This window comes from Puma concolor, chromosome E4 (assembly GCF_028749965.1).
Source record: "Puma concolor isolate L17-30 chromosome E4, mPumCon1.1.hap2, whole genome shotgun sequence".
NCBI lineage: Eukaryota > Metazoa > Chordata > Mammalia > Carnivora > Felidae > Puma > Puma concolor.
In genome coordinates, this window is record NC_141683.1 from 54,932,983 (window position 1) to 54,956,915 (window position 23,933).

At 39.6% G+C, this 23,933-nt stretch overlaps 1 protein-coding gene and 2 pseudogenes across 2 annotated transcripts in view; all 3 read left to right on the top strand.

Moving 5' to 3' along the window:
• Positions 1–23,933, top strand: part of TNFSF4 (TNF superfamily member 4) — a 189,229-nt gene that overhangs the window by 44,443 nt on the left and 120,853 nt on the right. The gene's annotated exons all lie outside the window — the stretch shown is intronic.
• Positions 1–23,933, top strand: part of LOC112863089 (large ribosomal subunit protein eL8 pseudogene) — a 93,358-nt pseudogene that overhangs the window by 44,440 nt on the left and 24,985 nt on the right. The gene's annotated exons all lie outside the window — the stretch shown is intronic.
• On the top strand, positions 11,852–13,580 carry LOC147572689 (elongation factor 1-alpha 1 pseudogene; annotated as a pseudogene).

Sequence of the window (23,933 nt, forward strand, 5' to 3'; positions counted from 1 at the left end):
TAAGTGTTCATCTAAATTTTTTATATTTCATTTTTTTTTTTTTACAAAATACTTATTCAAGTTGTTTAATGTATAACTTCTCATGTGCCATTTTGGAAGTCCTTTATATTGAAGACTATTATTTGTGTGTCTGATGCCAAACAGTGCTTATTCTGGACCTCCATGTTTGTATAAATTTGATTTCTTCTTGAGACACAAGTTTCTTGCTGGATTTCTGAGGTAACGTTTTTATTATTTCTGCAGTGGGTGGTGGACCCTGGTGCATCAGCCAGTCTGGTGATTTACTTCCCTCAGGATGCTGTGAAATTGAATGAGAGTGAGATCATCGTCCTGCTGGTCTCAAAACTTCTGACATGTTTGGTTTAGTATTGTCTCTTCTGTCGGGGAACCTTATTCTTTAAATTAAATTAAATTAAATTAAATTTTATTATTTAATTTTATTTTATTTTTGAGACAGAGAGAGGTGGGGGGAGAGCACGTGTGAGCAGGGGAAAGGGGTAGAGAGGGAGAACCCCAAGCAGGCACTACGCTTAGTGTGGAGCCAGACACAGGGCTCCATCCCATGACCCTGGGATCTTGAGCTGAGCCAAAATCAAGAGTCAGATGCTCAACTGAATGAGCCACCCAGGCACCCCCTGTCAGGAAACCTTATTAATGGAGTATGTGCCTGAACAACCCTGCGGGCAGATGCCATCTCACTGCCCATCATGACCCAAATGTTTAATTAATTTTTATGGAGGAAGGAAAGTGTCTATTCCCCTTGAAAGCTGCAGTGCAGTCCTGCGGCCTTGATTAGTTTTGTAAGTCCAGTTCCTTGTAGAGTTTCTGGAACATAGCATATACTCGATAAATGTGAAATAAATGAATGAATAAATGGCCAAGTGTTAGGGCTTATGTTTCTTGTTTTTCCCATGGCAGAAAAGAATAGAGCAGAAAAAAAAATCATCATATTTGTTGATGGCCTGTTTACTAGAATGAGTGTTTTCTTTGCCCCCAGTAGTTCAAAGCTATCTATATATTCATCCATTAATTCAAATACTTATTGGCTCCCTACAATAGGAAGTGCTTCCTTTGTGTGTCAGTATGGGATTGTGGAATGTCCAGCTTGGTCTTAGGAGAGCAGGCTGTGTCTATAAGAACAAAGTCCTGAACTAACCTCTCCGGCACAGCACTGTCGTCCACGGGCCCCACACGTCGGAAACACGCTGAGCTAATCCTCCAGTTCCAGTTCTACACATCCCCGCTCATGCAGCCTTTTCTATACCTTTGACACGAGCCAACTTCATCTTTTCTCAGCATGAGTCACTGTCAAAAACATACACATTGTCATAACTGCTGTAGCTCTAGTGCTGTCCGTTGCTTTTTAAACAATCATAAAATCAAATCTAAAGCTTATGTTGAGAGCTTGTTTTATTGATGACGTACAATGGGAGATGGATGAGATATTTGGGGCCAGAACGGTTGACCATCTACCATCTTTATTGAGAAATTTCTGATTTCCAATCTAACTAACTCAAATGAGTCGTAATTCAGAGACGTGATAAAGTTAAATTTTCCTCTGTGCTGACTATGAAAAGCACTTGGGAAGCACAATAATAACATAAACATGATTGTATAAGGAATGCTCAATATACTTAAAATAACACTTTCAAGTACCCTCAAATACTTTGGCATAAAATATTCCATTTGAACCTTTACTATTTCTAGGTCAGCTGTTGGCAAACTGTGGCCTGGGGTTGCGTCCAGCCTTCTCCCTGTTTTTTTATGGCCTGTAAACTAAGATTTTTTTTTTTTTTTACATTTTTAAGTGGTTGAAAAAAATAAAAAGAATATTCTGTGATATGTGAAAATTGCAGTAAATTCAAGCTTCGACGTCCGTAAGTAAAGTTTTATTCAACTCAGCTATATCCATTTGCTTATGTATTATTTGTGGCTGCTTTTGAATGATGAAGGGCAGAGTTTAGTTGGAACAGAGACTTTTGGATCAGAGACCAAAGCCAGAAATATCTGCTATCTGAAACTGTACACAAAAGTTTGCCTTCCTGGGTTTGAGGTACTAGAGACACATCAATGAACAAAACAGAGATCTCTGTGTTGGGGGAAGTCATCAAGAGGGCGTGAGTACCAGCTGATCCGAGAGCTAGACCCAGGTGACAGGAGGCTTCTTAGTCCCCCCCCCCCCCCCCCCGCATCATCGGAATGTACATTCTGAGCATCATTCCCGTAGCCAGAGCTGTTTCAAGGGCACAACCTTAAAAAAGAAATGTGTTGTTGAGACCATTTGGATTGTATATGGGACTGAACCCTGTTAAGTGCTCTATATAAACTTTTAAGATTCTGGCAGGTAGGTATGATGACCTACCAATCTGGACTGGCCTGCTTCTTTCTTTGGTCTCTCCTTGCCCTCTGTGTAGGGGGACCAGGTTTGAATTTCAGCTGGAGAACTCCCAAAGTTGCAAACCAACACCCTGCCCTCAGAAAACTTACATTCAAATACGGGAAGACAGGAAACAGTAAGCATAAGTACATTATATATAGTATTATTAGGATGTGATAAATGTGATGAGAAGAAAAGATGTAGAGGAGGGTAAAGGGAATAAGGATTTTCTTTTTTTGGTGGGGGGAGGATGTTACACTTTGGAAGACAGCAATCAGGGTAGACCTCATTAAAAAGGTGGTACCTGGGGCGCCTGGGTGGCGCAGTCGGTTGGGCGTCCGACTTCAGCCCGGTCACGATCTCGCGGTCCGGGAGTTCGAGCCCCGCGTCAGGCTCTGGGCTGATGGCTCAGAGCCTGGAGCCTGTTTCCGATTCTGTGTCTCCCTCTCTCTCTGCCCCTCCCCCGTTCATGCTCTGTCTCTCTCTGTCCCAAAAATAAATAAACGTTGGAAAAAAAAAAAAAAAAAAAAAAAGGTGGTACCTGAGCAAAGAATTGAAAAGGGTGAGGAAGTGAGCCACGTGGGGTGTCTGGGGAAAAGCATTGGAGGCAGAAGGGATAACAGCAGCTCCTCATACGGTTGTTGTGTAGATTGAGTTCATGTATTTAACTAAAAATAGTGCCTGGCAAATGGTAAATTCTCAAAAAAAAAAAAAGGGGGTTCTTTTTTAGAACGAGCTAGCTGTAGACGCTCCTTTCCTCTCTGCAGTGGGCGGATGTACTGAGTGCCTCTTGGTAGGCGCTCACTATAGCAGAGAAAGGCTCTCCTAAGTACGCGGGGTCTTGATATTTTAGCTTTATCTATCCCAGGATTAGCTTTCATCCCTGGGGCTTAGCTCTCAGGGGCAGAGCCATCCTGGAGAATCATGAGCTCGGGAGGTATCATACCTGTGGTCTGTGTATTTACCAGATACGGATCCCGGAGTCTGTCGGCACACACAGGCGCAGGGACTTGCCCTACCGTCACACAATTAGTCAGCAGCAAAGCTTCGATAGGCATGGGGTGTTTTGCTTCCAGGTCTAGTGTTCTGTTCCTGCTTTGCGCTCCTCGTCCTGCAATAAATCTATTTTTACACGGCTTATTTCTTCCAGTAAACTTTCAGGTGTCTTTGCGCAGGGACCACGTCTTACTCATTTTTGTTTTCCCCTTCAGAATCAGGCACTAAACAAACAAAAAACCAAAACCGTTGCAAGAACAGTCAGTGCTTGAATTTGTTGGGTACCGTTTCAAATCGTAACCACTACCTGTAAGTCTGTCAGATAATGCCAACGTGGGACCGACCGTCCCTTGTTTCCTGCGTTTGTATAAAGCATGGGGACATAAATTGTCCTACAAATCAGGGAGCTCCCAGAAGAGATACCGGACATTTACATTTTCAAACTTTTTTATGTTGCTAAATATCATGTGAAGATCCTGGAGCATAAAGATGATTCATGAGCTTTGGGCTTTGATGAGCAGTAGCGTCAGGCTGCTAGATAAGAGATGGCATTTCCAGGACAAAAAATGGGGCAGACAATGCAGGACAAACACTTTGTTGTCCCTTGTCTTAATCCAGGGTGGGTTCTCAAAGTGTGGTTTATGGACAGGCGGCATTAGCATCACAGGATGCTCGTCAGAAATGCAAATTCTTGGGGTGCCTGGGTAGTTCAGTCCACTGAGCGCCCGACTCTTATTTCGCCTCAGGTAATGATCTCAAGGTCATGGTATTGAGCCCTGTGTCGGGCCCCACGCTGAAGCTGAAATAAAAAAATAAAATAAAATAAATGTGTTCAACAAATTTTTTAAAAATGGGAGAAATAGTTAAGGATATGTGAACTTCCTGGGGACTGCTGTGAGGTGACACTGGATTACGTTTATCACCTGATTCCCATATGCCCTTGCTCAGACTGGCCTATTTTAGAGTGGTGTTACAGGCCCTAGGAATTAGTATTCAACTCAAGAGTTTGTAGCCAACATTTCCTAAAGATTTGGTGGGTATTTTTTAGGTAAATGGCTGCAGGCTCATTTGGGTAAAGTTATGAAATTTCAAGGTCCTGATGTTTGAACAGTCTGGCTTCTGTAAAATATTTGCTTGTAAAGTCCTGCTTTTATTTTATTTTTGTAATAAAAGACACTCAAAACCTCTCAATTTTTGTGCTTGGAGGCTCCATGCTCTACAAACCAGAGTTAGAGATCTCCAAGTGTCAGGCCACTAATTGCTATAAATATTTCATGGTAATTGCTAATCATGCCCTTTCTTTTTTAGAGGTTTGTTTAAACCCTTGTTTAAACATCAGTTCTGGGTAAATAAGGCTGAGATGATCTAGGAGTACATTTTTTTCTTTTTTCTTTTCTTTCCAAGGAAGATGGAATATGCTAGTGGGAAAGCCTTAGATGTGTCAAACATTTTGATGAGATGTGTGTTCATTTGAGAAAGGAACCAGAGAGAGAGAGAGCCAATCTGGTGTGTACTGGAGGGAGAGAGAGAGAGAGAGAGAGAGAGAGAGAGGGAAATCTGAAGCTGAGGATGGGGATACATCAACAGGGAGTGCGAAAAAAGAGCCCATGAGACCAGATACTGCATTGGGAGGGCCAGAGCAAGAATCCTCTGATGGCAAAACTGCCTGGAAGGCTGATAATAGAAATATTAAATGTAGATTTTTAACATGTCTGCTGTGTTTATGTACTCTTTAGCAGTTGAAGCAACAGGAGAACACAACCAGTTCTGTGATTTACAGTTTCTCTTAACAGAAGAATGTCAAAATTATGTTGGCAATAAGAGCGTTGATAAAGGATTTTGCCTTTCCACTCTCATATGAAGTTAGAGAAATGCAGCGATTTAGGTTTGAGAAGAGAAACAATTTGGAGGATAAATTTGGTTTTGTCTTTAGGTGACCTAAACTTGAACAATAAAGAGTAACGAGGACTTCTGTTTCCAGCGATATGGCAGACTAAGTTATCTGTTATCTCTTCCAACGCAAAACACTTAAAAATGCTAGACAAATTACAATGGGCATCCTTTTCGGTGCATAGCTGAATTTATAAGAAAGAAGGGGAAACTCCAGGGCCAAAACTTGAGAGTCAAATGAAAAATTGGAAGGGTTTGTAGGTCTCAATAACCAATATACTTGGATTTTAATGGCATCACAAGGACGGAAGACAGGTTTTAGGTCCATTGGGTAAGAAATTGATGAGACTTGCAGTGGCAGCAACAATGATGAACAAGGTGGACTAGAAAACAACTACTTTCGGCTAGTCGCTGACCAAAAAAAGCGTTTCCTGATGAATGGTAACTGCAGGACTATTCTCACATGGTTTAGGCATCCAAATTAATTTTGTCCACATGCTCTAATAACATTCAATCAAAAACTTACCATAATGGTCCATCCTTGGACACCTGCCAGAAGCACGTGCCACATCTGGAAGAGCATGCTCTCAGTCCAGGCCTTTGCAAAACAAATGACAGGATTAATCCCCAGGGTCTTCAGATTTTGGAATTATTCATGTCTTTAAGTATGTTCAAGTGAATAAATAACTAAACAAATGAGGGAATAACAATCATAATAGAGAAACAAAACCTTATGAACAGAAGATACAGTAAAACCTTGAGTTGTGAGTAACTTGTTCTGTGAGTTCTGCAAGACGAGCGAGTGATGTCTTATAATAAGGGTAGTACTCGGTGTGGAATGTCACATGATCACAACTGAATCAAAGGTTCTTGAAATTCGCTTTGATATGTAAGTGCTTTGGACTGTAAGCATGTTTCTGGAATGAATTATGCTCACAAACCAAGGTTTTACTGTAGTAAGTATTAGAAAAAAGAACCAGATAGAACTCCTGGAACAATTATAGCAATCGACATTAGAAACTCCGTGGAAGGGTTAGTTGCAGATTAAAAGCAGTTTAAGTGAGAATCAGTAAGTAAGAAATACAGAAATAATCATGAATTCACCAAAGATAAAGAGGGATTCCTTCTTTGGCTAGATTCATATATCTCTTTGGGTTACATTATAATTATAGTTATGTTGGCTTAGGAGCTGTTACAAGACTCGCAAAGAGAAGAAAATGAGTTAGCACTCTGAAGTCTTTACAACTATCTTATTAGCTTAAAGAGAAGGTGATCTCAAAAAATTAAAAATGGAAATTTTCTTATGGTCATAAACATGATACAGATTTCTCTTACCCTGTCATTGGTAGGTGAACAACCAAAGAAAAGTGGGTGTCATTGAATGCCTCAGTAACAGCTGGGATAGTAAACACAGCGTGCTCCAAGGGCTCTTCTAGAGGGAAGAGTTGGAAAGTGTGATGAAATAATGATCACTTTTTCTTATTTCAAAATTCTCAATGTGCATAACATACTACCATTTGTAAAAATAAAAATAATATGTCTTACATAATATTTATTTTACGTATATGCATGCAATACACAGGAAACTGGTAACGAAGGCTGCCTCTGGTGAGGGGAATTGTGTACCTAGGGGGATAGGTATGGGAGAGAGACTTATTTCTCACAGTTCTCAACCTTTCTAGTCTTAGGACCCCTTTTGGTCTTTTAAATTTTTTTTAATGTTTATGTATTTACTTAAACTTTTTTTAAACGTTTATTTAGTTTTGAGAGAGAGAGAGAGAGAAGTGGAGGAGGGGCAGAGAGAGAGGGAGACACAGAATCCAAAGCAGGCTCCAGTTTCTGAGCTGTCAGACAGAACCTGACGCAGAGCTCGAATTCATGAACCATGAGATAATGACCTGAGTTGGACGCTTAACTGATTGAGCCACCCAGGCACCCCAGGACCCCTTTTGGTCTTAAAAATTATTGAAGTTCCCCAAGTGTTTTTGTTTATATGAGTAATATGTTCATCAATATTTACTGTACTAGAAGTTAAAACAGAAATCTTAAAAAGATCTATTTAATAATTCACTTAAGGGGCATCTGGGTGGCTTGGTCGGTTGAGCGTCCGACTTCAGCTCAGGTCATGATCTCACGGTCTGTGAGTTCGAGCCCCGCGTCGGGCTCTGTGCTGACAGCTCAGAGCCTGGAGCCTGTTTCAGATTCTGTGTTTCCCTCTCTCTCTGCTCCTCCCCTGTTCATGCTCTGTCTCTCTCTGTCTCAAAAATAAAATAAACGTTAAAAAAATTTTTTTTAAAATAATTCACTTAAAAGTAAGAATAAACCCATGATTTGTTAACATAAATAATATCTTGTTAAATAAAAAATAAAAAGAGAGCCTTGAATAATAAATAAAATAAATAATAAATAAAATAAATAAATAAAATAAAATAATAAATAAAAAATAACTATATTTTCTTTTTTTAAATTTTTTTTAACGTTTTTATTTATTTTTGGGACAGAGAGAGACAGAGCATGAACGGGAGAGGGGCAGAGAGAGAGGGAGACACAGAATCGGAAACAGGCTCCAGGCTCCGAGCCGTCAGCCCAGAGCCCGACGCGGGGCTCGAACTCACGGACCGCGAGATCGTGACCTGGCTGAAGTCGGACGCTTAACCAACTGTGCCACCCAGGCGCCCCAATAACTATATTTTCTAAAACAGAATTTAGTGAGAAGAATGGCATTGGCTTTTTTTTTTTTTCCTGTAAATCTTTCTAGTGTCTGGCTTAAGAGACAGCTGGATTCTTACATTAGCTGCTGTATTCAGTGTTTGCGATCTTACACATCATGGAGATTCTGGGGAGCACCACTGTACCCTTGAGAGAGAATCAGAGTGAGAAAGGGAAACAATATCTTAGTACCATTATGAAAATAGTTTTCATCTCACAGACCTATGCAAAGGATCTCAAGAACCTTGGATTGCACTTTCAGAATTGCTTCTGTATAAAATCTGTTTGAATTCGATACCATGTGCATGGATTAGCAAGTCACAATACATCCAAACTTGCATACATACAAATATCCATACATGCATATGCATGTATAAATGTACACCTTTCAAGGCTCTCTCTTCTGATCTTTCTGGAATGCAAAAAGAAAGGTAACTGGAGGTTCCTGTGAAACAACCGTGTCACAGTTTTGATAATGCTTTTAGAAAGGAAAAGCGAATATATAGCTATTATATCTAGTATTTATTGGGTGCTTATTATGTACTGGACAGTGTGTCAAGAATTTTACCTGCCTTATATAATTTAATCTTTTCCTGAACCATATGAGAAAGGTGCTAGTATTTTCTTCACTGTATTAAGGAGAGACTGGGACTTAGAGAAGTTCAATCATGTGTCCGAGATCATGCAACCATTAGGATTTTGCTATATCCAACTCCAAAGCACATCACTTTCAAAAACTAGAGTCTAAATGGTTGTCTTTTTTTTTCCTTTAGTGTTTAAAATTGTGGTAAAATACACATAACATAAAATTTACCATCTTAACCCCTTTTGAGTGTATCGTTCAGTAGTATTAAATACTTTCATAATGTGCAACTATCACCACTATCCATTTCCGTAATTCTTTTCATCTTGTAAAACTGAAACTCTATACCCATGAAAAGATAACTGTTCTTTCCACCCTTCCTCCAGACCCTGGCAACTACCATTCTTTCTGTCTGTACAATTTTGACTACTCTAAGTATCACATATAAATGGAATTACATAGTATTAGTCTTTTTCACATAGCAAGGTGTCTTCAAGATTCATCCATGTTGTAGCTTATATCAGAATTTCTTCCTTTTTATTTTAATATATGTGCTGCTGAAGTGAGCACAAAATTACCTCATTTTTAAAAGCTGAATAATTTTACATTGTAGGCATCTATCACATTTTGCTTATCACTTCCTCCATCGATAAACACTTTGGTTGCTTCCACATTTTAGCTATGGTCAATAATGCTGCTGTGAATAAAGCCTTTAGTTTAGTTAATATTATTATTATTATACCAATGTTCTTAAGTTTGACAAATGGACCATAGATATGTTAATAACGGGGCAAGACAGTTTTGGTGAAGGAATTCTGTGTATGTTCTTGTAACTTTTCTGTAAATTGCAAATTGTTATAAAAGAAAGATATCTTTAAATAGTGAATGACAAACTTTTAATATTTGGTCAGTAATAAATATACCTTCAGGAAGATTCTTCTCATATGTAATTTCTTTCTACTTCAGTATAAGCATGTATTGCTATTTTTGTCTATTTCCTGTTAGTCATTAAGAACCTCTGCTCTTTACTTGCCATAAAAAGTGTTTTTTTATGACTAAAAATTTGAGAATTACAACAGCTTTTCACATATATTTGCATTTTAAACAATTCATGTTATTTAAACAACCCAAAATCATGGTTCAATTTTAATCCCTGTATAACTATTTGGCCATATTCTTTGGCAATACTGTCTTAAAGTCACATAGGCACAGCAAGCTGACAATCATTATGATTGGCTTTATTTTTTAACTTTATTGAGATACAATTGACATAGAACATTATGTAAGATTAAGGTATACAATGTTTTGATTTGATACACTAATATTTTGCAAAACGATTACCACCCTAGTGTTAGCTAATACTTCTGTCACATCATCTAATTACAATTTATTTTTTGTGGTGAGAACATTTGAGATTTATTCCCTTAACAACTTTCAAGTTTATAATACAGTATTGTTAGCTATAGTCCCCATGCTGTACCTTAGATTCCTCAGAACTTACCATCTTATGACTGAAAGGTTGTTCCCTTTGACCATGTCTCCCCACTTTCCCCACCCCACCCCCTAGTAATCACCATTCTACTCTCTGTTTCTAGGAGTTTGATGTTTTTAGATTCTACATATAAATGAGATCATTCAGCATTTGTCTTTTCTAACTAATACCCTCAATTAGCATAATACCCTCAATTTCTATCCATGTTGCCACAAATAGCAGGATTTCCTTCTTTTTTAATGGCTGAATAGTATTCCACTATACCACATTTTCTTTATCCAGTCATCCACTGATGAATACTTAGGTTGTTTCCCTGTGGTTATTGTGAATATTGCAGCAAAGAACATGGGAGTGCAGATTCCTTTTTGAGTTAGTGTTTTCATTTTTTTTTTTTTTTGATAAATTCCCAGAAGTGGGATTTCTGGATCATATGGTAGTTCTATTTTTAAATTTTTTTCAGTAATCTCCATACTATTTTCCATAGTGGTTGCACGAATTTACATTCCCTCCAACAGTGCACAAATACTACACATCCTCACAAATACTTGTTATCTCTTATGTTTTCAATGATAGCCATTCTAAATGTGCATGAAATCACAAGAAACCAACTAACCAAAACAATTCTGAGAAAGAAGAACAAAGCTTCAAACTGATGATGATCCAAACACTATGGTATTGGCATACAAAGTGATCCAAACAGTATGATATTGGCATAAAAACAGACACATAGGTTCTAATTAATGGAACAAAATAGAGGCCCCAGAAATAAACCCGACATATATGGTCCATCAATTTACAACAAAGGAGCCAAGAATATGCAATGGGGAAAGAACAGTCTCTTTAATAAATGGTGCTGGGAGAACTGGATAACCATACACAGAAGAATGAAATGGGACCCTTATCCTAAACCACCTACAAAAATTAACTCAAAATGGACTAAGGACTTAAGCATAACTTGAAACCATAAGCTCCTAGAATAAAACATGAAGAAAAATCTCTTTGATATTGATCTTGGCAACAGTTCTTTTTTTATTTGACACCAAAAGCACAAACAACAAACACAAAATAAATGAGTGGGGCCACATTGAACTAAAAAGCTTCTGCAGAACAAAAGAAACAAGCAGCGAAATGAAAAGACAACCTATGGAATAGTAGAAAATGTCTGCATATCATATATCTGATAAGGAGTTGCTATCCCCAAACTATGAAGGACTCCCACAACTCAATAGGAAAAAAAGAACAATTCCATTTAAAACTGGGCAGAATAACTTGACCAGGCATTTCTACAAAGAAGGCCTACAAATTACCAAAAGATTCATGAAAAGATGCTCAACATCACTAAGCAGCAGGGAAATGCAAACCAAAACCACAGTGAGAAACAGCTAATTGTTGGTGTTAACAAAATGGATTCCACTGAGCCACCCTACCTACAGCCAGAAGAGATATGAGGAAATCGTTAAGGAATTCAGCACCTACATTAAGAAAACTGGGTACAGGCCCAGCACAGTAGCATTTATGCCAGTTTCTGGTTGGAATGGTGACAACCTGCCGGAGCCAAGTGCTAACATGCCTTGATTCAAGAGATGGAAAGTCACATGTAAAGATGGCAATGACAGTGGAACCACACTGCTTAAAGTTCTGGTTCTGCATTTGGCTACCCGCTCATCCAGCTGACCCTTGTGTCTGCCCCTCCAGGATGTCTACAAAATTGGTGATATTGGTACTGTCCCTGTGGGCCAGGTAGAGACTGGTGTTCTTTTTTTTTTTTTTTAATGTTTATTTTTATTTTTGAGAGAGACACAGAGACAGAGAGAGACAGAGAGAGATAGAATGTGAGTAGGGGAGGGGCAGAGAGAGAGGGAGACACAGAATCAGAAGCAGGCTCCAGGCTCTGAGCTGTCAGCACAAGCCTGATGTGAGGCTCAAACCCACAGACTGTGAGATCATGACCTGAGCCAAAGTCAGACGCTCAACCGACTGAGCCACCAAGACACCCAAGACTGGTGCTTACACCCAGCATGGCGGTCACCTTTGCTCCAGTCAATTTTACAACTGAAGTAAAGTCTGTTGAAATACACCATGGAGCTTTGAGTGAGGTTCTTCCTGGGGACAACATAGGCTTCAATGTCAGGTATGTATCTGTCAAAGATGTTCATCGTGGCAATGTGGCTGATGACAGCAAAAACGACCTACTAATGGAAGCAGATGGCTTTATGGCTCAGGTGATTATCCTGGACCATCCAGGCCAAATCGGTGCCAGATATGCACTGTGCTAGATTGTCACACAGCTCACATTATTTGCAAGTGTGCTGAGCTGAAGATTTATTGTCGTTCTTGAAAAAAGCTGCAAGATGGCCCGAAGTTCTTGAAATCCGGTGCTGTTGCCATTGTTGATATGGTCGCTGGCAAGCTTTTCTGTGTTGAGAGACTTTTTGCTGTTTGTGACATGAGACAGACGGTTGCTGTGGGTGTCATCAAAGCAGTGGGCCAATAAGGCAGCTGGACCTGGCAAGGTCACAAGGTCTGCCCAGAAAGCTCAGAAGTCTAAATGAATATTACCCCCAATACTTGCCACCCCAGTCTTAATCAGTGGTGGAAGAACGGTCTCAGAACCGTTTGTGTCAACTGGCCTTTTAAGTTTAATAGTAAAAGACTGGTTACTGATAACAATGCATTGTAAAACCTTCAGAAGGAAAGGAGAATGTTTTGTGGACCATTTGGGTTTTTGTGTATATGGCAGTTTTAAGTTACTAGTTTTTAAAAGCAGTACTTTTTAATGGAAACAACTTGACCAAAAATCTGTCACAGAATTTGAGACCCATAAAAACAAAATTTTAATAAGGAAAAAAACTACAATGAGATATCATTTCACATCTGTTAGAGTGGCATGATAAGAGATAACAAATGTTGGTCTTGGCACTTGATTTTTTTGAATTTGACACCAAAAGCAAAGATAACAGAAACAAAAATAAACAAGAAGGGCTGCATCAAACTAAAAGGCACTGCAAAGGAGGAGAAAGAGAAACCCTTTTGGATTGCTGGTGGGAATGTAAACTGGTGCAGCCACTGTGGAAAACAGTATGGAGTTTCCTCAAAAAATTAAAAATAGAGCTACCCTACAATCTAGCAATCATAGGGTAAAGATCCTAGCACTACTAGGTATTTATCCAAGGGATACAGGTGTGCTGTTTTGAAGGGCCACATGCATCCCAATGTTTACAGCAGCACTATCAACAATAGCCAAAGTATGGAAAGAGCCCAAATGTCCATCAACAGATGAACGGATAGAAGATGTGGTATATATACACAATGGAATATTACTTGGCGATCAAAAAGAATGAAATCTTGCCATTTGCAACTACGTGGATAGAACTGGACTGTATTATGCTCAGAGAAATTTTTCAGTCAGAAAAGACAAATATCATATGACTTCACTCATATGTGGCATTTAAGATACAAAACAGATGAACGTAAGGGAAGGGAAGCAAAAACAATATAAAAACAGGGAGGGGGACAAAACATAAGAGACTCTTAAATATAGAGAACAAACTGAGGGTTGCTGGAGGGGTTTTGGGTGGGGAGATGGGCTAAGTGGACAAGGGGTATTGAGGAGGGCACTTGTTGGGATGAACACTGGGTGTTATATGTAGGGGATGAATCACTGGATTCTACTCCTGAAATCATTATTGTATTATATGCTAACTAACTTGGATGTAAATTAAAAAAAAAAAAGCAAAGGAAATCATTAACTAAATGAAAAGGCAACCTACCTATTGGGAGAAATATTTATTTTATCATCCTGTTTAGCTATTGCAGTGTGGTGGGAGGAAATGTTTAAGTACTTGCTAAGCCTTTCTGCCAGAGTCAGTCAAACAACTTCTGAGGTGCAGCTTTGATCTTGACAGCCCTCATTTGTTAAGGCGCAGGCTTTGAAATGGGAAATTGGGAAAGACTTTAGAGAAAAGGTGTTTATTTCATGGTTATATATGGGTATGGGTCTTTACAGACCTGAATCTGTGTTATCAGCCAGGCTAATAGGATTGGGGAGAAGCCAAGGTTAGTGGTTATGTAGTTAGTATCTATGGCTGCTGGTCTGTGTGGTCATCATAGCCGGAGTGGAGTGGACAGTATGATAAAGGAATCATTGACTCTGGTTAAATGGTCTGACCCATGTTTTCAGATCAACGAGCTTCCCATCCAATGTGCTCTGGATACTCATGTACAGAGAGAATGAGTTATAAGGTTAACTTACTACATTATAAGGATAATAGTGAGGAGAGAGGGCAAGGTGATCAGATGGTTAAGGAAGGCAGCAGAGGCAGTGATTTGAGCTATGTAAGATGGAAAAAGCAAGTCCTTGAATTTTCCTTTTTAAAAATGACTCCGAGGGGGTGCCTGGGTGGCTCGGTTGGTTAAGCATCCGACTAAGGCTCACGTCATGATCTCGTGGTTTGTGGGTTCGAGCCCGCATTGGGCTCTGGGCTGACAGCTCAGAGCCTGGAGCTTGCTTGGGATTCTGTGTCTGCCTCTCTCTCGCCTCTTCCCCACTCACACTCTCTCTGTCTCTCGAAAATGAATCAAGGTTAAAAAAAAAATAAAAATCACTCTGAGACTGTGAATGGAATTTGCTTATGTTTATATGTTTCCTTAAACTATGAACTTCTTGAGAATAGGTTCTGTTTTATTTATTTATTAATTTTTAAATTTTAGTGTTTATTTATTTTTGAGAGAGAGAGAGAGATGGAACGTGAGCAGAGGAGGGGCAGAGAGAGAGAGAGGGAGACACAGAATCCTTAGCAGGCTCCAGGCTCTGAGCTGTCAGCACAGAGCCTGATGTGGGGCTCAAACTCATAAACTGTGAGATCATGATCTGAAGTCAGACGCTCAACTGATTGAGTCACCCAGGTTCCCCACGGTTCTGTGTTTTAATAAATCTTTTTATCCCAAACAACTAACACAGTGCCTATTGAATAATGTTTGTTGAAACAACCAAATTCTTGGGATCAGGACATGCACATCTTTTGGCAAGTCCTTATTCGGCCTACTCATGTTTTCACCCCACCTATCTACAGTGTGAATTATTCTTACTTATGTGTGCCAGGTACTATGCATAATGGTGTGATGGAAGGAACTGCTTTGGAGTTACCACACCTGAGTCCCAGAGCTGCTTCTAAGTAGCTATGAGGCCTTGGACAAGTCACTTAAATTCTCTTGGTTTTTGCTTTTTAATTTATGAAATGAGGTTTTCGGACTACATCACGGGGGGGAAATACCTGGGGAGCAGCATACTGTCAACCTTTCCTCCTACACCTATAACAGGGATGACGTCTTCACATAGCCACTGCCAGGGAGCCAGAAGTGACACTGAAATAAGATCTATTTCCTCTCCCTGAACAAGAGCATCTCAAAGGTCTGTGGCCTAAGCTGTGAAAACACAAACACAGCTAAAACTCAACTAGCCTCATCATGGGTTATTGGATACCCAGAGTCAATAGATTCCCTTTCTTTTTCATATATTTTCTCAACCCCCCCCCCTCCAGTTTTTTCCTAGACCTATTAACTTGGCTAGTTAGTATTTCCTATTTCCATGCCTTTCCTTTGAAGTGAGCAGTTAGGGGCAAAAAGAGACATAGAAGACCTGAAAGGTCTCCCACGTCATTTGTCAATTAGGTATGAATGAGAGCTGCCCACACAGAAGTTCTGCCACCATGGCCAAGACTCCAAGCATGACCAGACTGTACTTGTGCTGATAATTTGTACTTACACTTACTCCTGTAGCTACCTGTAGCCACACCTGTAGTTACATCGACCCCAACACCTATGCCTACACCTATGTCTATAACTATACTGACACATACCCTATACTTACACTTACATTTGAAAGCTCATGCCCTTTTTTCCCCCCTTCCTAGTATACAGAGAACACTGCAACAAGCTATACTGTTTGTTGCCAGACTCCTAAGCCAGGAAGAATTCTCTCAAAAACAACTGGCAATGACACATGTGAAACATCTTACTGACAGTAGGTGCAAAACATTAAAGACATACAGCTTGGACCATGAAAAGGCTGCGAGACAAGGATGTGAACTACTGGAAAGAATATAATGTAAAAAACAAAACAAACTCAAAACAATAACAACAACAACAACATGGAGAGACATAAGTTGCTCACCAGGAGCAAAGTCCAGTGCTAGGCAAACCTCAGAATACTCAAATAATCAAATTGTCTATAATATGTGATTTCTGGAATGCATGAAAAGTGACAGGCCGATTTTCTAGTAAGACAATCGTTCCTTTTCAGAATCTGCCCAGACTTGTTAAAACCTAGCTCTTTCAACGATCTTTGGGTAAGATTTTCCAAAGAAGAGATCATCTTCCTGATTATTCTAATAGCTTGCCTCATCAGAGTGGAATTTTGGATTACTTCATTTCATAAGCACAGGTCAGAGAATAAGCCTCTTGAGAACTGAGTTCCTCACTGGAAACTCTTGGTGGAGACACAGACAGACAGGCAGGGCTCTGGAATGGGCTATCTTCCCTGAAGAGTTAACACATCCCTCTCCTTCCGTATTTGCCCTCACATAAGCCCGTTTTATTTTCCACACACGAGGTATTGATAGCTGAAATTGTTTTATCTTTTCTTTTCCCTTTGGGATGGCTCCCCTGTGGGTGATGGATGAGTGGGGTGCTGACCTTTAAAGTTGCAGGCTCATTTCTTTGGCCCACAGGGGAATATACACCAATTTTTGAATCTGAATGTTTTTAGGCAGAAACTCTCCAGCTCGACATAATCACCACTCCTTCCTGTCTCACACTTGCTTCTTCACACATCTGCGTTCTCTGCCTTATGCAGTAAGGCAAGAGAGTGTGGGAACTGTGGCTTCCATACAGTGGGTCTCCTGAGGGACCTATAACTTCACAGAGTGGGGACCTCATACACACATCAGCATGTACAGTGGCAAATGTTCAACAAGTATGTGTTCACTGGGGTATAAAGTGAGAGGTTTTATTTTTGGCTCCTTCCAACTTGTAGGTCAAGGAGGGGGCATCTTACCCGTCTCATACTTTCACTTTCTCACCTGTAGGAGAATTGAATGAGGTAGTATGTGGAACTGAGAAGGAACTGGAAGGTAGAGTCCCTGTGAAGATTCTTTTAAGACCCCTGATCGGTACTTACCAGACAACGAAGAACTTCCTTGTAGGCCAGCTTTCCAGAGGACAGAGCTGCCCCCTTAGATGGGGAGCAAAGCTTTATCAGTCTCAATATTGTAATGCCCCTCTCCATGAAAGATGAAGTCATGAAGAATGATGTGGCCAGTTTTATCCTTTTTGGTTGTTGTTGTTTTGCAGAGGGGATTTGCTGACTGCTTCATGGTGTCACAGCTACAAGCCCATCCCAATGGTACTTTAAAACCATTTAAAATTTTTTTTCTAGTTGGTAGAAATACATTTTTTTTTTTTTTTTTTTTTTTTTTGTATATTGGTCTAAATTCATTAGGAATTCTAACTGGACATCTAGTTTCTTTTGGATTTTTCCAAACATAATTTTTGACTAATGGCTGTTTTAAAAATGCCTTTTATTTCTTTTTATTGGTTTATTTCATTGGCTACTATCTCTAATATGATGTTGAGTTGAAATGCTGAATGGGTATCTTTGCCTCATTTCCAGTCTTAGGGGCAAAGCTTTCAATATTTCCCTCTAAGTTATACTTGCTACAGGATTTTTGTTAAGTATTCTTAATTACATTTAGGAAGTTCTTTCTAGTTTTAAAACATTTTTAAAAAAATCATGAATGAGTGTTGAATTTTATCACATGCTTTTTATGGATTCATTGATATTATCATGCTAGTTGTGAATATTAAACGTTGTGTTCCTAGAATAAATTCAACTTGTTGATAATGCATTATTTTTTATATGTCTCAATTCATTTTGGTCACATATTGTTTAGAGTTTTTGAATTGATATTCATGAAAAGATTGTAATTACTCCCTCTCCCCCTTGTGATATCCTTACCTCGTTTTTGGTAATAAGATTATGCTGACTTTATAAAATCAGTTGAGAAGTGTTTTTGTTTTTTCCAATTCTCTGTAAGGGTTTGAGTATATTAGTATTATTTCTTCCTTAAATATTTGGAAGAATTTATTAGTGTAGGTGTGTAGACCTGAAGATTTCTTTGTGGAGATGTTTTAAATTATAGATTCAATTTATTTAAATATATACAGTAAAACCTTGGTTAATTCATTCTGGAAATATGCTTGTAATCCAAAGCACTTGCATATCAAAGAAAATTTCCCCATAAGAAATAATGGAGGCACACTTGGGTGGTTCAGTTGGTTAAGCATCTGACTTCAGCTCAGGTCATGGTCTCATGGCTCATGAGTTTGAGTCCTGCATCGGGCTCTGGGCTGACAGCTCAGAGCCTGGAGCGTGCTTCAGATTCTGTGTTCCCTCTCTCTCTGTCCCTTCCCTGCTTGTACTCTCTCTCTCTCTCTCACAAATAAATAAATATTTAAAAAAATAATGGAAACTCAGATGATTCGTTCCACAACCCAAAAATATTCATGTAAAAATGATTACAACACTGTAATATAATACAAAATAATAAAGAAAATACAAAATATAAAGAAAAATAAATAACCTGCACTTACCTTTGAAAACCTTCAAGGCTGGTGTGAGGGAGACAAGAGAGAGGAGGGTTATTGTGTAAGATGACTTTCACTATCACTAACGTATGTTGACTACAGTAAAGTATTAATAAACTCTTGTCCTATACTGTATTTAATGTAACTGGCAATAAGGCAGCAGAGGAAAGGGTCTATGTCTGCAGGCAGCCTGACCTAGAATGAAGCAAAGTATCCCTAAGGTTACTCTTGTATGGAAAAGCAAAGGACTGTCCATAGGTTCTTTGAAGTGACAAAAAATACACCAATGCCAGCTGTGGGCACCTTCCAATGTTCTGAAAAATCACTGATTTCTGCCAAACACCGCAGCCTGGGAACAAGCATCCGAGCATGGGAAATGATCACCCATAATCCTGCAATGAGAGAGAGAGGGAGAGAGAACCATTGGCTCAGTTGTGGTCATCTGACAGTTGGTGTCACGTCCTACTCGTATTGCAAGATATTGCTTGTTTATAAAGTTAAAATGTATTAGAAATGTTTGCTCATCTTGGGGAACACTTGTACAACAAGTTACTCGCAATCCAAGGTTTTACTGTATTACTATTCAGATTTTTTATTTTATTTTGTTTCAGTTTTGATATTTTGCATTTTTCTAAGACTTGTCTTTTTTCTTTTTCTTTTTCTCTTTCTTTCTTTCTTTCGAGAGAGGGAGCAGGGGAGGGGCAGAGGAAGAGAGAATCTTAAGTAGGCTTTTGCCCAGCACAGAGCCCGATGCAGGACTTGATCTCACCACTGTGAGATCATGACCTGAGCTGAAATCAAGAGTTGAACACTAAACTGACTGAGCCACCCAGGCGCCCCTGTCCTTTCTTTAAAAAAAAAAAAATTGGAGTATGTAGTTGACAAACAATGTTACATTAGTTTCAGGTGAATAAATAATGATTCTACAAGTGTATACCTTATGCTATGCTCACCACAAGTGTAGCTATAATCTCTTATCATACAATGCTATTACAATATCATTGACTATATTCCTTATGCTGTATCTTTTATTCCTGTGATTTCTTTATTTCATAACTGGAAGCCTGTTTCTCTTACTCCCCTTCACTCATTTTGCCCATCCCCCCACCCCCTCCTCTCTGGCAACCAGCAGTGTGTTCTCTGTATTTATAGGAGACTTGACAGTTTCATCCAAATTTTCAAATTCATTTCCATAACATTGTTCCTAACATCTCCTTATGATAATGTTTGTAGGATTTGTAGTGCTGTCTATTCTTCATGCTTGATACTAATAATTTGTGCCTTGTTTCTTTATTGTTCTTGATAGGGTTATATAAATTTTATTAAAATTGTCAAAGAACTAGCTTTTGGCTTTGTTGATTTTTCTTTATTGTGCATTTATCTTTCTCTATTGTATGTTTATATTTGTTGATCTTTGTTTTTATCTTTATTATTTCATTCTTTAACTTGATACGGGTTTGGTATGCCTTTGTTTTCCTAGCTTTTCAAAATAGCTACTTAGATTACTGATCTTTTGTCATTCTTCTTTTCTATGTATTTGAAGCTATGTTTCAATCTAAGGACTCCTTTAGCTGCACCCCCCAAATTTAAGAATCATTGCCTAAGACTCAGTCTCAAGTTTATGCCAGTGATGAGTGGTTTTTAACTGGGGTGATTTTACTGCCCCCACCCCCTGCCCTCAGGAACGTTTGACAGTGTCTGGAGACAGTTTTGGTTGTCACATCTAGGGGAGGGGAGCTACCAGCATCTAGTGAGTAGAGGTAAGGGCTGTTGCTCAAAATTCTAAAATATACAGGACAGCTCCTCATAACAAAGAATTATGTGGCTCAGAATGTCAATAGTGCTGAGGTTGAGAAACCTTGTGGGTTTAGATCTACTTATTACCCATAAATGTACTTGCCCCCCTGACCCCCAACCCCATAATGCCCTCCACATGGCTTGTTTCTTTACTACTTTAGGATTCCCAAGATGCTACCCCTAATCACACTATACATGTAGTTCTGCATCATGCTATATAATCTCTACTGCTGTATTTTCCCTCATAGCACATTATGCATGTTATCATATGATGTATTATAAATACCATGTATGGCCATACATATGGAATGTTTATTTCTTCTTGCTTGCCTCCCCCATTAGAATAGAAAACTCCTGTCTATTTTGCTCACTGTCCTTTTCCCAATATCTAGAATAATGCTCAATGGTTGAATGAGTTAATATCTGTTGCATGGCTGATGCATTGTTGCATCTGAATGAGCATTATTTCCAGTTTGAGGTAAATAAGGCAGATGTTGTGTTAGGGGAAATACAAATGTAAACAAGAAAATATTGAATTATCCCTGGTGCAAGAAGGGAGACTCCTCCTCCCCCTTTCCTTAGAGTATTTACTTAAAGAAAACTGTAATTTTGAGTTCTTTCTTTGCCTGTTTGAGATGTCTATAAACCTTTGTAAAAGGTAAATAAGCCTCTAGACAGTTTTTAAAAAATGTTTATTTATTTTGAGAGACAGTGTGCAAGCAGGGAAGGGACAGAGAGACAGAGACAGAGACAGAGACAGAGAATCCCAAGCAGGCTCCATGCTGCCAGCGCAGAGCCTGATGCAGGGCTTGAACTCATGAGCTGTGAAATCATGACCTGAGCTGAAACCAAGAATCAGACGCTTAACCAATTGAGCCACCCAGTTGCCTCTAGCCAGTTTTGTAAGTAGGGATCTTTTTCAAGGACTTGGGAGCCATCCTTTTGAAATGTAATTGAGGAAGATAGCACCTCTATTTCCCAGTCTCTGGGAATAGGGAAGAGCCCAACTTTGGTAGTGTGTGACCCCAAGTTGCTATTTTCCTTCTTGTCTCAAGTAAATAAGCAATGTATATTTCCTTTGGATAAAGGCACATTAGTAAACACGGTGATTTTATCAGGTAAATTTGGGAGGAACTACACGCGGCAAATGGTGTCGTCAAACGCTCTTCCTTGAGGACTAGTTATTGTTTGTCTTGAGAACAATGAAACGGGTTGTATCTGCTTGACTATAGAAAAGGATGAGATTTCTTTTCCGCCTTGCGATCTCTTCAGTGGATTATCTGTGATGTGGATCACCTTCTGGTTTAATGTTTATTCAGTAAGAGGGCTGTTTTTCTCTGGTACTTTTGTGGTGAGTTTTTCTGAGTTGGCAGGACACCCATGGTCTCTGGCTATGTCGGGGAGGTGGGTTTGTAATTTAAAAGATGCTCCTCTGCATTTGTTCTTATTGAAACCAGCACCCTGTCCTCACCTTTCTGTCTCCCTTGGTACTTGTCTCAGGCACATCAGTGTTCTGAATCTGAGGGAGACCATGTTCCATCAATTCCCTTCTCCCACACCATCTAGGAGCTTCTGTAATTGTCTGGAGAGTGTATGCAAACTCAATTTCAAGGTAGGGAATGAACAGTTTAACACACAAATGGACTCTTCTTTCACTCCTTCTAGTAGATGTGTTTTAGATGGCTCCTTAGTGGGAGCGGGGCAGAAACCAGAGGGATTTTTCTTTTCTTTAAAAAAAGTTGTTTTTAATGTTTTTTTATTTTTGAGGGAGAGACACACACAGAGCACAAGCAGGGGAGGGGCAGAGAGAGAGGGAAACAGAGAATCCGAAGCAGGCTCCAGGCTCCAAGTGTCAGCACAGAGACTGATGTGGGGCTCCAACCCATGAGCTGTGAGATCATGACCTGAGCTGAAATTGGATGCTTAACCGACTGAGCTACCCAGGTGCCCCTTATTTTTTATTTTCTTAGGGGAGGTGGTCATCATGGTTGGTACTGTGGTCCAGCGATCCACAGTGGGGTGTGCGGGTATTTTTTTCTACAATCTGCTCCTTTCTGAGGACTCGTGTCTTTTCTGTGGATAGGACACATAATCTGATTTAAGATGTTTAAACAACTCTCTTCCTGAATGGTTGAAAGAGTGAAAGAGTGAAAGAGTAAGTGTCCTACAGCTGCACAGAGTTGAGGTGGAGGTGAGAGGGCCAGAGGGAGGTGAAAGGTTGTGGCTTTGAGCTAGATTACTCCTGGTGGGGGGTAGAGTTAGGTGGGGGCTCATGAGGGGTGGATATGGCTTCATCTTATGTCCTCAAGAAGGTGAACCACCACAAGGCTTCCTCATTCCTTCACTCTCTTTTTCTTCCAGTCCTACCCATTTTCTCTCATCAGTCCTCCCTTAGGTCAGTCCTCCCTTAGGTCCTCCTCACCTGAAGTCCCTGGCCCTTGCCCTCAGGGTCACTCTTGCTCTTCCTTCAACATAATGAAACAACATGTTCAGACCCTTCCTAGGCTTCACAACTCGGGCATCTCAGGCACCAGTCAGTTAACACTGGGGTCTTCCTCTGCTGGGACTGCTTGATGATTTCCCTGGGGCGAGGGTCACTGGCGATGGTAGCTGCTTTAACTTTGGTTCTCTCTCTCTGTTGGCAACGCTAAAGCCAAGTTTTTCTCCCAGAGAACTTGATGGCAAACACACTTCTCTACTGGAGTAATTTTTTCCAGAAAACTTTTGGTCTATTCTGTGTGAAGTATGTGTGTTCTTCACGAGACCCTACTTCTCATGAAAACAAAACAAAACTGATCCCGGTGTTGTTATGTTACAGGCACATTTTTTTTCTTCTCACCTAATTTTCATTACAAAGTATTCCTGGATTAACTGAGATTGCTTCTGCCTAGCTTTTTGGATCAAAGAGCTCTATATTCAAATAGTGCCTCTTTTGGGGTGCCTGGGTGGGCTCGGGTTGGTTGAGTGTCCTGCTCTTGGTTTCAGCTCAGGTCATGATCTCACAGTTTGTGAGTTTGAGCCCCGCATTGGACTCTGTGCAGACGGTGAGGAGCCTGCTTAGAATTCTAATTCTGTCTCCCTCTCTCTCTCCTCTTCCCCTACTCTCTCTCTCTCTCAAAATAAATAAAAACAAAAAAAATAACATCTTTCTCTCTCTGACCCCAAATTTCTCCTATGACAGATGTGGTTGAAATTTCAGCTACCATATAAATATTCAGTATTGGAAAATATACTTGCAGTGTGAGAGGCAGAAATGTTCCAATGAGAGAGATTACCCCAACTTTTTGAACAGATCTTTTTTCTATATATAGCTTTGCCAATGATTTGATGAAAACACCCTGTGATTGTGGTAAGTCCTAAGTAAATGTTGAAAATATGTACAGAAATTTCAAAACTATTTTTATTTTGTGTAAGTGGAATATAAAGTAATTCAATATCCATTGTCT